The 14,295-nt window shown below is 55.6% G+C and overlaps 1 protein-coding gene across 3 annotated transcripts in view; it reads right to left on the bottom strand.

Annotated features, from left to right (window-relative positions):
• The window catches only part of LOC141116431 (mothers against decapentaplegic homolog 6-like), a 29,970-nt gene extending 19,688 nt beyond the window's left edge, over positions 1 to 10,282 (bottom strand). The window contains exon 1 of one of the 3 annotated variants that reach the window (XM_073608704.1): positions 10,169 to 10,282. The gene's annotated coding sequence lies outside the window, so the exon portion shown is untranslated. Of the gene's footprint in view, positions 1 to 8,829; positions 8,947 to 10,168 lie in introns of those variants that run through there. The other 2 variants (XM_073608702.1, XM_073608703.1) reach the window with 2 other exon arrangements.
• Positions 10,283 to 14,295: the final 4,013 nt, after the last annotated feature.

The raw sequence follows: 14,295 nt of genomic DNA, 5'->3' as shown, positions 1-14,295 counted from the left end.
GGAGAACTCTGATGGGGACCCTGATGTAAGGGGGAACTGTGATGGGGACCCTGATGTAAGGGGGAACCTGATGGGGGCCCTGATGTAAAGGAGAACTCTGATGGGGACCCTGATGTAAGTGGGAACTCTGATGGGGACCCTGATGTAAGGGGGAACCTGATGGGGACCCTGATGTAAAGGAGAACTCTGATGGGGACCCTGATGTAAGGGGGAACTCTGATGGTGACCCTGATGTAAGGGGGAACCTGATGGGGACCCTGATGTAAAGGAGAACTCTGATGGGGACCCTGATGTAAGGGGGGACTCTGATGGGGACCCTGATGTAAGGGGGAACTCTGATGGTGACCCTGATGTAAGGGGGGACTCTGATGGGGACCCTGATGTAAGGGGGAACTCTGATGGTGACCCTGATGTAAGGGAGAACTCTGATGGGAACCCTGATGTAAGGGGGAACTCTGATGGAGACCCTTGATTTAAGGGTGAACTCCGATGGGGACCCCAATGTAAGGGGGAACTCTGATGGGGACCCTGATGTAAAGGAGAACTCTGATGGGGACCCTGATATAAGGGGGAACTCTGATGGAGACCCTGATATAAGGGGGAAAGCTGATGGAGACCCTGATGTAAGGGGGAACTCTGATGGGGACCCTGATGTAAGGGGGAACCTGATGGGGACCCTGATATAAGGGGGAATCTGATGGGGACCCTGATGTAAGGGGGAACTCTGATGGTGACCCTGATGTAAGGGAGAACTCTGATGGGGACCCTGATGTAAGGGAGAACTCTGATGGGGACCCTGATGTAAGGGGGAACTCTGATAGTGACCCTGATGTAAGGGGTAACTCTGATGGTGACCCTGATGTAAGTGGGAACTCTGATGGGGACCCTGATATAAGGGGGGACATTGATGGGTACCCTGATGTAAGGGGTAACTCTGATGGAGACCCTGATATAAGGGGGAACTCTGATGGGGACCCTGATGTAAGTGGGAACTCTGATGGGGACCCTGATATAAGGGGAAAATTTGATGGAGACCCTGATGTAAGGGGGAACTCTGATGGGGACCCTGATATAAGGGGGAACTTTGATGGGTACCCTGATGTAAGGGGTAACTCTGATGGAGACCCTGATGTAAGGGGGACTCTGATGGGGACCCTGATGTAAGGGAGAACTCTGATGGGGACCCTGATGTAAGGGGAACTCTGATGGGGACCCTGATGTAAGGGACAACTCTGATGGGAACCCTGATGTAAGGGGGACTCTGATGGGGACCCTGATGTAAGGGGGACTCTGATGGGGACCCTGATGTAAGGGAGAACTCTGATGGGGACCCTGATGTAAGGGGAACTCTGATGGGGACCCTGATGTAAGGGAGAACTCTGATGGGAACCCTGATGTAAGGGGGACTCTGATGGAGTCCCTGATATAAGGGGGAACTCTGATGGGGACCCTGATGTAAGGGGGAACTGTGATGGTGACCCTGATGTAAAAGGGAACTCTGATGGGGACCCTGATGTAAGGGGGAACGCTGATGGGGACCCTGATGTAAGGGGGACTCTGATGAGGACCCTGATGTAAGGGGGAACTTTGATGGGTACCCTGATGTAAGGGGGACTCTGATGGGGATCCTGATGTAAGGGGGACTCTGATGAGGACCCTGATGTAAGGGGGAACTTTGATGGGGACCCTGATGTAAAGGAGAACTCTGATGGGGACCCTGATGTAAGGGGGACTCTGATGGGTACCCTGATGTAAGGGGGAACTCTGATGGGGACCCTGATGTAAAGGAGAAGTCTGATGGGGACCCTGATGTAAGGGGGACTCTGATGGGTACCCTGATGTAAGGGGGAACTCTGATGGGGACCCTGATGTAAGGGGGAACTCTGATGGGGACCCTGATGTAAGGGGGACTCTGATGGGTACCCTGATGTAAGGGGGAACTCTGATGGGGACCCTGATGTAAGGGGGAACACTGATGGGGACCCTGATGTAAGGGAGAACTCTGATGGGGTTCCTGATGTAAGGAGGAACTCTGATGGGGACCCTGATGTAAGGGGAGATCTGATGAGGACCCTGATGTAAGGGAGAACTCTGATGGGGACCCTGATGTAAGGGGGAACTCTGATGGGGACCCTGATGTAAGAGGGAGTCTGATGGAGACCCTGATGTAAGGGAGAACTCTGATGGGGACCCTGATGTAAGGGGGAACTCTGATGGGGACCCTGATGTAAGAGGGAGTCTGATGGTGACCCTGATGTAAGGGAGAACTCTGATGGGGACCCTGATGTAAGGGGGAACTCTGATGGGGACCCTGATGTAAGGGGGAATGTGATGGGGACCCTGATGTAAGGGGGAACTCTGATGGGGACCCTGATGTAAGAGGGAGTCTGATGGTGACCCTGATGTAAGGGAGAACTCTGATGGGGACCCTGATGTAAGGGGGAACTCTGATGGGGACCCTGATGTAAGGGGGAATGTGATGGGGACCCTGATGTAAGGGAGAACTCTGATTGGGATGTGTGGGGGGGTCGGTCTAGGCTATGTGTGGGGGTGGTCAGTCTGTGCAGTGTGTGTGTGGGTGGTCGGTCTGTGCCATGTGGGGGGGTTGGTCTAGGCCATGTGTGGGGGGGTCGGTCTGTGCCATGTGTGGGAGGGTCGGTCTGTGCCATGTGTGTGGGGGGTCAGTCTGTGCCATGTGTGGGGGAGTCGGTCTAGGCTATGTGTGGGGGGGTTGGTCTAGGCTATGTGTGGGGGGGTCGGTCTGTGCCATGTGTGGGGGGGTCAGTCTGTGCCTTGTGTGGGGGGGTCAGTCTGTGCCTTGTGTGGGGGGGTCGGTCTGTGCCATGTGTGGGGGGGTCGGTCTGTGCCATGTGTGGGAGGGTCGGTCTGTGCCATGTGTGTGGGGGTCAGTCTGTGCCATGTGTGGGGAGTCGGTCTAGGCTATGTGTGGGGGGGTTGGTCTAGGCTATGTGTGGGGGGGTCGTCTGTGCCATGTGTGGGGGGTCAGTCTGTGCCTTGTGTGGGGGGGTCAGTCTGTGCCTTGTGTGGGGGGGTCGGTCTGTGCCATGTGTGGGGGGGTTGGTCTGTGCCAAGTGTGTGGGGGGTCAGTCTGTGCCATGTGTGGGGGGGGTCGGTCTGTGCCATGTGTGGGGGGTGTCGGTCTGTGCCATGTGTGGGGGGGGTCGGTTTGTGCCTTGTGTGGGGGGTCGGTCTGTGCCATGTGTGGGGGGGGTTGGTCTGTGCCAAGTGTGTGGGGGGGTTGGTCTGTGCCAAGTGTGTAGGGGTTGGTCTGTGCCATGTGTGGGGGGGTCGGTCTGTGCCATGTGTGGGGGGGGTCGGTCTGTGCCATGTGTGGGGGGGTCGGTCTGTGCCATGTGTGGGGGGGTTGGTCTAGGCCAAGTGTGGGGGGGTTGGTCTGTGCCATGTGTGGGGGGGTCGGTATAGGCTATGTGTGGGGGGGTTGGTCTGTGCCATGTGTGGGGGGGTCGGTCTGTGCCATGTGTGGGGGGTTCGGTCTAGGCTATGTGTGGGGGGTTGGTCTGTGCCATGTGTGGGGGGTCGGTCTGTGCCATGTGTGGGGGGTCGGTCTAGGCCATGTGTGGGGGAGTCGGTCTGTGCCATGTGTGGGGGAGTCGGTCTGTGCCATGTGTGGGGGTTCGGTCTAGGCTATGTGTGGGGGGTTGGTCTGTGCCATGTGTGGGGGGGTCGGTCTGTGCCATGTGTGGGGGGTCGGTCTAGGCTATGTGTGGGGGGGTTGGTCTGTGCCATGTGTGGGGGGGTCGGTCTGTGCCATGTGTGGGGGGGTCGGTCTGTGCCATGTGTGGGGGGGTCGGTCTAGGCTATGTGTGGGGGGGTCGGTCTGTGCCACGTGTGGGGGGGTCATTCTAGGCTATGTGTGGGGGGGGGGTCGGTCTATGCCACGTGTGGGGGGGGTCAGTCTAGGCTATGTGTGGGGGGGGTTGATCTGTGCCATGTGTGGGGGGGTTGGTCTGTGCCATGTGTGTGTGGGGGTCGGTCTGTGCCATGTGTGTGGGGGGGTCGGTCTGTGCCATGTGTGTGGGGGGGTCGGTCTGTGCCATGTGTGGGGGGTCGGTATAGGCTATGTGTGGGGGGTTGGTCTGTGCCATGTGTGGGGGGTCGGTCTGTGCCATGTGTGGGGGGGTCGGTATAGGCTATGTGTGGGGGGGTTGGTCTGTGCCATGTGTGGGGGGTCGGTCTGTGCCATGTGTGGGGGGTCGGTCTGTGCCATGTGTGGGGGGGTCGGTCTAGCTATGTGTGGGGGGGTTGGTCTTTGCCATGTGTGGGGGGGTCGGTCTAGGCTATGATGTGGGGGGGTTGGTCTGTGCCATGTGTGGGGGGGTCGGTCTGTGCCATGTGTGGGGGGGTCGGTCTAGGCTATGTGTGGGGGGTCGGTCTGTGCCATGTGTGGGGGGTCGGTCTGTGCCATGTGTGGGGGGGTCGGTCTAGGCTATGTGTGGGGGGGTTGGTCTTTGCCATGTGTGGGGGGGTCGGTCTAGGCTATGTGTGGGGAGGGTCGGTCTGTGCCACGTGTGGGGGGGTCGGTCTAGGCTATGTGTGGGGGGGTTGGTCTTTGCCATGTGTGGGGGGGTCGGTCTGTGCCATGTGTGGGGGGGTCGGTCTAGGCTATGTGTGGGGGGGTTGGTCTGTGCCATGTGTGGGGGGGTCGGTCTGTACCATGTGTGGGGGGGTTGGTCTGTAGCATGTGTGTGGGGGGGGGTCGGTGTGTGCCGTGTGTGTGTGGGGGGTCGGTCTGTACCATGTGTGGGGGGGTTGGTCTGTAGCATGTGTGTGGGGGGGTCGGTGTGTGCCGTGTATGTGTGGGGGGGGTCGATCTGTACCATGTGTGGGGGGGTCGGTATGTGCCGTGTGTATCGTTCGCTATGTGTGTGTGGGGGGTCGGTGTGTGCCATGTGTGGGGGGTCGGTCTGTAGCATGTGTGTGGGGGGTCGGTGTGTGCCGTGTGTGGGGGGGTCGGTATGTGCCGTGTGTAGGGGTCGCTATGTGTGTGTGGGGGGGCCGGTGTGTGCCATGTGTGTGGGGGGGGTCGATCTGTACCATGTGTGGGGGGGTCGGTATGTGCCACGTGTGGGGGGGGTCAGTCTAGGCTATGTGTGGGGGGGTTGGTCTGTGCAATGTGTGGGGGGGTCGGTCTAGGCTATGTGTGGGGGGGTCGGTCTGTAGCATGTGTGGGGGGGTCGGTATGTAGCATGTGTGTGGGGGTCGGTGTGTGCCGTGTGTGGGGGGGTCGGTCTGTAGCATGTGTGTGGGGGGGTCGGTATGTGCCGTGTGTAGGGGTCGCTATGTGTGTGGGGGGGGGTCGGTGTGTGCCATGTGTGTGGGGGGGGGTCGATCTGTACCATGTGTGGGGGGGTCGGTATGTGCCACGTGTGGGGGGGTCAGTCTAGGCTATGTGTGGGGGGGTCGGTCTGTAGCATGTGTGTGGGGGGTCGGTGTGTGCCGTGTGTGGGGGGGTCGGTATGTGCCGTGTGTAGTGGTCGCTATGTGTGTGGGGGGGGGGCCGGTGTGTGCCATGTGTGTGGGGGGGGTCGATCTGTACCATGTGTGGGGGGGTCGGTATGTGCCACGTGTGGGGGGGTCAGTCTAGGCTATGTGTGGGGGGGTCGGTCTGTAGCATGTGTGTGGGGGGGTCGGTATGTGCCGTGTGTCGGGGGGTTGGTCTGTGTCATGTGTGGGGGGGTCGGTCTAGGCTATGTGTGGGGGGGTCGGTCTGTAGCATGTGTGTGGGGGGGTCGGTATGTGCCGTGTGTAGGGGTCGCTATGTGTGTGGGGGGGGGTTGGTGTGTGCCATGTGTGGGGGGGTTGGTATGTGCTGTGTGGGGGGGTCAGATTTCTATAGACGAGCGGCAGAGAGGAAGAGCGAAGGAAAGGTCAGGAATGAAGAGATTGTACAGTGTGTGTCCAGTAATAAGGATTCCTGTACAATGCAAGAAGAAGGGGTGCAGCACCCCAAAACTCACTTATGATGTAATACTTTGTATTTCTGGGATTTTTTGGGGGGTAAATAAAGAAAAGTTCCCTACAGAGCTCACAGGGTTCATTACCAGTTCACCCTTATCACCCCCCCCCTCGAATATACCCAGACATAGGGGCACCCCTAACTCTCCCAATAGAGATAACCAGCCCCACAGCGATGGCGGCAGCTACAGACATGGGAAGGTGACAGTTAAAGGGGTACAGGTTATATAAGATAATGGGGTACACTGGTGTATAAGGGCACAGAGGGGTCAGTGTTATTGGGGTTCAAGTTATATAATAGGGGGTACACTAAAATATAGAGGTGTAGAGGGGACACTGTTATTGGAGTACAAAATAAATATTATAGTGGGGTACACCAGAGTACAGGGTGCTATTGGGGAATAGAATACATATAATATTGGGGTACACTTTATATAAAATTATAGGGGCACACTGGAGTACAGGGAATAGAGGGATCAGAGTTATTGGGGTTCAGGTTATACAAAATAGTGGGATACACAGGAGTACAGGGAGGTTAGAGAGGTTATTTTATTGGGGTACATCAGAGTAGAGGATTTGGTGTTATTGGGGTACATGTTATATATAATAATGGGGTGCATTAGAGTACAGGATTTAATTTGGGGTACTGGTTAAAAATAATAATGGGGTACATCAGAGTACATAGAAAGGTAGAATTAGTTCTATTGGGGTACAGCTTACATAGAATAGTGGGGTACATCAGAGTACGGGGATGTAGAATATTTGATGTATTGGGGTACATTAGAGCACTGGGGCATAGAGGGGTCACTCTTATTGGGGTACAAGTTATAAGTAATATTAGAACACACATTATATATAATAACGGGGCACAATGCAGTACAAGGAGATAAAGGGATCCGCGTTATTGGGGTACAGGTTATATAGAAAACTGAGGTACATAGAGGTCTAGGGAGGGGAAAGAGTCAGTATTATTGGGGTACAAGTTAAATATTATAGTGGGGTACATCATAGTGCGGTGATCAGTGTTAATGAGGTGCAGCTTACATATAATGCTAAAGTACACAGGAACACAGTGGGTACAGAGGTCAGTGTTAGTGGGGTACAGGTTATATATAATAGAGGGGTACACTGGAGTGGAGGGTCAGTGTTAATGGGGTACAGGTTATATAATAGAGGGGTACACTGGAGTGGAGGGTCAGTGTTAGTGGGGTACAGGTTATATAATAGAGGGGTACACTGGAGTGGAGGGTCAGTGTTAGTGGGGTACAGGTTATATATAATAGAGGGGTACATTGGAGTGGAGGGTCAGTGTTAATGGGGTACAGGTTATATATAATAGAGGGGTACACTGGAGTGGAGGGTCAGTGTTAGTGGGGTACAGGTTATATAATAGAGGGGTACACTGGAGTGGAGGGTCAGTGTTAATGGGGTACAGGTTACATAATATAGGGGTACACTGGAGTGGTGGGTCAGTGTTAATGGGGTACAGGTTACATAATATAGGGGTACACTGGAGTGGAGGGTCAGTGTTAATGGGGTACAGGTTATATAATAGAGGGGTACACTGGAGTGGAGGGTCAGTGTTAATGGGGTACAGGTTATATATAATATAGGGGTACACTGGAGTGGAGGGTCAGTGTTAATGGGGTACAGGTTACATAATATAGGGGTACACTGGAGTGGAGGGTCAGTGTTAATGGGGTACAGGTTATATATAATAGAGGGGTACACTGGAGTGGAGGGTCAGTGTTAGTGGGGTACAGGTTATATAATAGAGGGGTACACTGGAGTGGAGGGTCAGTGTTAATGGGGTACAGGTTATATAATAGAGGGGTACACTGGAGTGGAGGGTCAGTGTTAATGGGGTACAGGTTATATAATAGAGGGGTACACTGGAGTGGTGGGTCAGTGTTAATGGGGTACAGGTTATATATAATAGAGGGGTACACTGGAGTGGAGGGTCAGTGTTAATGGGGTACAGGTTACATAATATAGGGGTACACTGGAGTGGAGGGTCAGTGTTAATGGGGTACAGGTTATATATAATAGAGGGGTACACTGGAGTGGAGGGTCAGTGTTAGTGGGGTACAGGTTATATAATAGAGGGGTACACTGGAGTGGAGGGTCAGTGTTAATGGGGTACAGGTTATATAATAGAGGGGTACACTGGAGTGGAGGGTCAGTGTTAGTGGGGTACAGGTTATATATAATAGAGGGGTACATTGGAGTGGAGGGTCAGTGTTAATGGGGTACAGGTTATATATAATAGAGGGGTACACTGGAGTGAAGGGGTCAGTGTTAATGGGGTACAGGTTATATAATAGAGGGGTACACTGGAGTGGTGGGTCAGTGTTAATGGGGTACAGGTTATATAATATAGGGGTACACTGGAGTGGTGGGTCATTGTTAATGGGGTACAGGTTATATAATAGAGGGGTACACTGGAGTGGTGGGTCAGTGTTAATGGGGTACAGGTTATACATAATAGAGGGGTACACTGGAGTGGTGGGTCATTGTTAATGGGGTACAGGTTATATAATAGAGGGGTACACTGGAGTGGTGGGTCAGTGTTAATGGGGTACAGGTTACATAATATAGGGGTACACTGGAGTGGAGGGTCAGTGTTAATGGGGTACAGGTTATATAATAGAGGGGTACACTGATGTACGGGGTGTAAAGGGGTCAGCATAAATCTATACATATTATTGGGGTACAGTGGTGGAGTATGTGGGGTGTCTGCAGCCAGTAAGAGATATACAGAAATAAAAGAAGCAGAAATATAACCCCCCCCGTCCCCCCCTATACAGAACCCCCAAATCTCCCCATACTGACCCCCCGAGTCTGCAGGACGTCACCTACCACCAGCACCGCGTCCTCCGTCCCCCGACTCCTAATGTCCTGTGACCGAGAGAGCCGAGAGACATCCACCGAGACCCCCCCGTCTTCCTGTCCGTCCCCCTCACCGCCCACCGCCCCCTCCCCCCCCATTCCCACCTCCAGATACCGAGAATACAGGGGAAGTCCATACAGATACCGAGAATTACACCCGACATACAGGACAAGAGAAGTAGTACTGTGCAGAGTCCATACATACAGAATAAGAACAGATACTGAGAATTACACCCGACATACAGGACAAGAGAAGTAGTACTGTGCAGAGTCCATACATACAGAATAAGAACAGATACCGAGAATTACACCCGACATACAGGACAAGAGAAGTAGTACTGTGCAGAGTCCATACATACAGAATAAGAACAGATACCGAGAATTACACCCGACATACAGGACAAGAGAAGTAGTACTGTGCAGAGTCCATACATACAGAATAAGAACAGATACCGAGAATTACACCCGACATACAGGACAAGAGAAGTAGTACTGTGCAGAGTCCATACATACAGAATAAGAACAGATACCGAGAATTACACCCGACATACAGGACAAGAGAAGTGGTACTGAGCAGAGTCCATACATACAGAATAAGAACAGATACTGAGAATTACACCCGACATACAGGACAAGAGAAGTAGTACTGTGCAGAGTCCATACATACAGAATAAGAACAGATACTGAGAATTACACCCGACATACAGGACAAGAGAAGTGGTACTGTGCAGAGTCCATACATACAGAATAAGAACAGATACCGAGAATTACACCTGACATACAGGACAAGAGAAGTAGTACTGTGCAGAGTCCATACATACAGAATAAGAACAGATACTGAGAATTACACCCGACATACAGGACAAGAGAAGTAGTACTGTGCAGAGTCCATACATTCAGAATAAGAACAGATAAAGAGAATTACACCCGACATACAGGACAAGAGAAGTGGTACTGTGCGGAGTCCATACATACAGAATAAGAACAGATACCGAGAATTACACCTGATGTACAGGATAAGAGAAGTAGTACTGTGCAGAGTCCATACATACAGAATAAGAACAGATACTGAGAATTACACCCGACATACAGGACAAGAGAAGTAGTACTGTGCAGAGTCCATACATACAGAATAAGAACAGATACCGAGAATTACACCCGACATACAGGACAAGAGAAGTAGTACTGTGCAGAGTCCATACATACAGAATAAGAATAGATACTGAGAATTACACCGACATACAGGACAAGAGAAGTAGTACTGAGCAGAGTCCATACATACAGAATAAGAACAGATAACGAGAATGATGATAGATCGGTGAGGAATGACGATGAGTGGCGGTCGGACTCCAGAAAGATGGCGGTCGGCTCACAAGGGGTTACGTCCCACGTCCAGTCCTGGTATCTGTTCTCTGACTTCCTTCCCTCTGTTTACCTAGTCGCAGACTTCCCCAGGAGATAAGGAGGGCAGCCTGGCGCCTGCACTGCCCACTCCCCGCTGCCGACGTCCTGCAGGGCCCATCCACACTTTTAGCGCCGGGCACAGACTGGCACCATCCGCCATCACCAGCCCCGGGCACAGACTGGCACTGACCACCATCACCGGGCACAGACTGGCACCAACCTCCATCACCAGCACTGGCACAGACTTGCACTGACTGCCATAACCAGCCCCGGCCATAGACTAAAACAGACCGCCATCACCAGCCCTGGGCACAGACTGGCACCGAACGCGATCACCTGTGCCGGGCACATATTTGCACCGACCACCATCGCCAGCGTCGGGCACAGACTGGCACTGACTGCAATCTCCAGCCCAGGGCACCGACTGCCATCACCAGCCCTGGGCACAGACTGGCACCGACCACCATGACCAGCCCCAGGCACAGGCTGGCACTGACCACCATCACCAGACCCAGGCAAAGACTGGCACTGACCGCCATCACCAGTCCCGGGCACAGACTGGCACCAACCACCATTACCAGCACTGGGCACAGAATGGCACTGACCGCCATCACCAGCCCCGGGCACAGACTGGCACGACCGCTATTACTAGCCCCAGGCACAGACTGGCACCGACCACCATCACCAGCACCGGGCAAAGACTGGCACTGACTGCCATCACCAGCCCCAGGAACAGACTGGCACCGACCACCATTGCCAGGCTGGGAACAGACTGGAACTGACCACCAGCCCCGGGCACAGACTGGCACGACCGCTATTACCAGCCCTGGGCACGGACTGGCACCGACCACCATCACCAGCACCGGGCAAAGACTGGTACTGACCACCATCACCAGCCCCAGGCAATGACTGGCACCGACCACCATTACCAGCCCTGGGCACAGACTGGCACTGGCTGCCATTAAAAGCCCTGGGCACAGACTGGCATTGAGCACAATCCTCAGCACCGGGCAAAGACTGGCACTGACCACGATCACCAGCCCCAGGCACAGACTGGCACTGACCGCCATAACCAGCACCAGGCACAGATTTGCACCAATCGCCATCACCAGCACCGGGCACAGACTGGCACCGACTGCCATTACCAGCACCAGGCACAGATTTGCACCGATCGCCATCACCAGCGCTGGGCACAGACTGGCACCGACCGCCATCACCAGTGCCAGGCACAGTCTGGCACTGACTGCCATCTCTAGCCCCCTGGAACTGACTGCCATCACCAGCCCTGGGCACAGACTGGCACCGACCATCATTACCAGCACCGGGCACAGACTGGCACTGACCGCCATCACCAGCCCAGGGCAAAGACTGGCACTGACCACCATCACCAACCCCGAGCAAAGACTTGCACCTAACGCCATCACCAGCACCGGGCACAGAATTGCACCGACCGCCATCACCAGCCCTGGGCACAGACTGGCACTGACCATCATCACCAGCACCGGGCACAGACTGGCACCGACCACCATCAGCAGTCCCGAGCAAAGACTGGCACTGACCGCCATCACCAGCCCCAGGCACAGACTGGCAGTGACCGCCATCACCAGCCCTGGGCACGGACTGGCACCGACCACCATCACCAGCACCGGGCAAAGACTGGCACAGACTGCCATCACCAGCCCCAGGCACAGACTGGCACCGACCATCATTACCAGGCTGGGAACAGACTGGCACTGACCACCAGCCCCGGGCACAGACTGGCACCGACCGCTATTAACAGCCCCGGGCACGGACTGGCACCGACCACCATCACCAGCACCGGGCAAAGACTGGTAGTGACCAACATCACCAGCCCCAGGCAATGACTGGCACCGACCACCATTACCAACCCTGGGCACAGACTGGCACTGGCCGCCATTAAAAGCCCTGGGAACAGACTGGCATTGAGCACAATCTCCAGCACCAGGCACAGACTGGCGCCAACCGCCATCACCAGCACCAGGCACAGATTTGCACCGATCGCCATCACCAGCACCGGCACAGATTGGCACCGACCGCCATCACCAGCACCAGGCACAGATTTGCACCAATCGCCATCACTAGCGCTGGGCACAGACTGGCACCAACCGCCATCACCAGTGCCAGGCACAGTCTGGCACTGACTGCCATCTCCAGCCCCGGGCACTGAATGCCATCACCAGCCCTGGGCACAGACTGGCACGACCATCATCACCAGCACCAGGCACAGACTGGCACAGACCACCATCACCAGCCCAGGGAAAAGACTGGCACTGACCACCATCACCAACCCCGGGCAAAGAATGGCACCTACCGCCATCACCAGCATCGGGCACAGACTGGCACTGACTGCCATCTCCAGCCCCAAACACTGACTGCCATCACCAGCCCTGGGCACAGACTGGCACTGACCATCACCAGCACCGTGCACAGATTGGCACCGACCACCATCACCAGCCCTGGGCACAGAGTGGCACTGACAGCCATTACCAGCCCTGGGCCCAGACTGGCACTGACCAATATCACCAGCCCCGGGCAAAGACTGGCACTGACCGCCATCACCAGCCCCAGGCACAGACTGGCACTGACCACTATTACCAGCCCCGGGCACAGACTGGCACCGACCACCATCACCAGCCCCGGGCACAGACTGGCACTGACCGCTATTACCAGCCCCGGGCACAGACTGGCACCGACCACCATCACCAGCCCCGGGCACAGACTGGCACTGACCGCTATTACCAGCCCCGGGCACAGACTGGCACCAACCACAATCACCAGCACCGGGCAAAGACTGGCACTGACTGCCATCACCAGCCCCAGGCACAGACTGGCACCAACTGCCATTACCAGTCCTGGGCACAGACTGGCACTGACCACCATCACCAGCCCCAGGCACAGACTGGCACCTACCACTCTTACCAGCCCCAGGCACAGACTGGCATGACCGCTATTACCAGCCCTGGACACAGACTGGCACCGACCACCATGACTAGCACCGGGCAAAGGGTGGCACTGACCACCATCACCAGCCCCAGGCACAGACTAGCACCGACCGCCATTACCAGCCCTGGGCAAAGACTGGCACTGACCGCCATCACCAGCCCCAGGCACAGACTGACACCGACTGCCATCACCAGCCACAGGCACAGACTGGTACTTACCACTATTACCAGCCCGGGCAAAGACTGGAACTGACCACCATCACCAGCCCCGGGCAAAGACTGGCACCGACCGCCATCACCAGCCCCAGGCAAAGACTGCCATGACCGCTATTACCAGCCCTGGGCACAGACTGGCACCGACCACCAGCACCGGGCACAGACTGGCACCGACCGCCATCACCAGCCCCAGGCAAAGACTGCCATGACCGCTATTACCAGCCCTGGGCACAGACTGGCACTGACCACATCACCAGCCCCGGGCACAGACTGGCACCGACCGCTATTACCAGGCCCAGGCAAAGATTGGCATGACCGCTATTACCAGCCCTGGGCACAGACTGGCACCGACCACCATCACCAGCAGCGGGCAAAGACTGGCACTGACCACCATCACCAGTCCCGGGCACAGACTGGCACCGACCGTCATTACCAGCCCTGGGCAAAGACTGGCACCGACCACCATTACCAGCCCTGGGTACAGACTGGCACTGACCACCATCACCAGCCCTGGGCAAAGAATGGCACAGACTGCAATCACCAGCCCTAGGCACAGACTGGCACCGACTGCCATCACCAGCCCTGGCACAGACTGGCACCGACTGACATTACCAGCCCAAGGCACAGACTGGTACAGACCACTATCACCAGCCACAGGCACAGACTGGCACCGACCGCCATTAAAAGCCCTGGGCAAAGACTGGCATCATCCACAATCACCAGCACCAGGCAAAGACTGGCACTGACCATGATAACCAGCCCAAGGCTCAGACTGGTACCGACCGCTATCACCAGCACCGGGCACAGATTTGCACCGATCGCCATC

Source organism: Aquarana catesbeiana, linkage group LG13 (assembly GCF_042186555.1).
Source record: "Aquarana catesbeiana isolate 2022-GZ linkage group LG13, ASM4218655v1, whole genome shotgun sequence".
Taxonomy (NCBI): Eukaryota; Metazoa; Chordata; class Amphibia; order Anura; family Ranidae; genus Aquarana; species Aquarana catesbeiana.
This window is presented reverse-complemented; position numbering and strand designations above follow the sequence as displayed.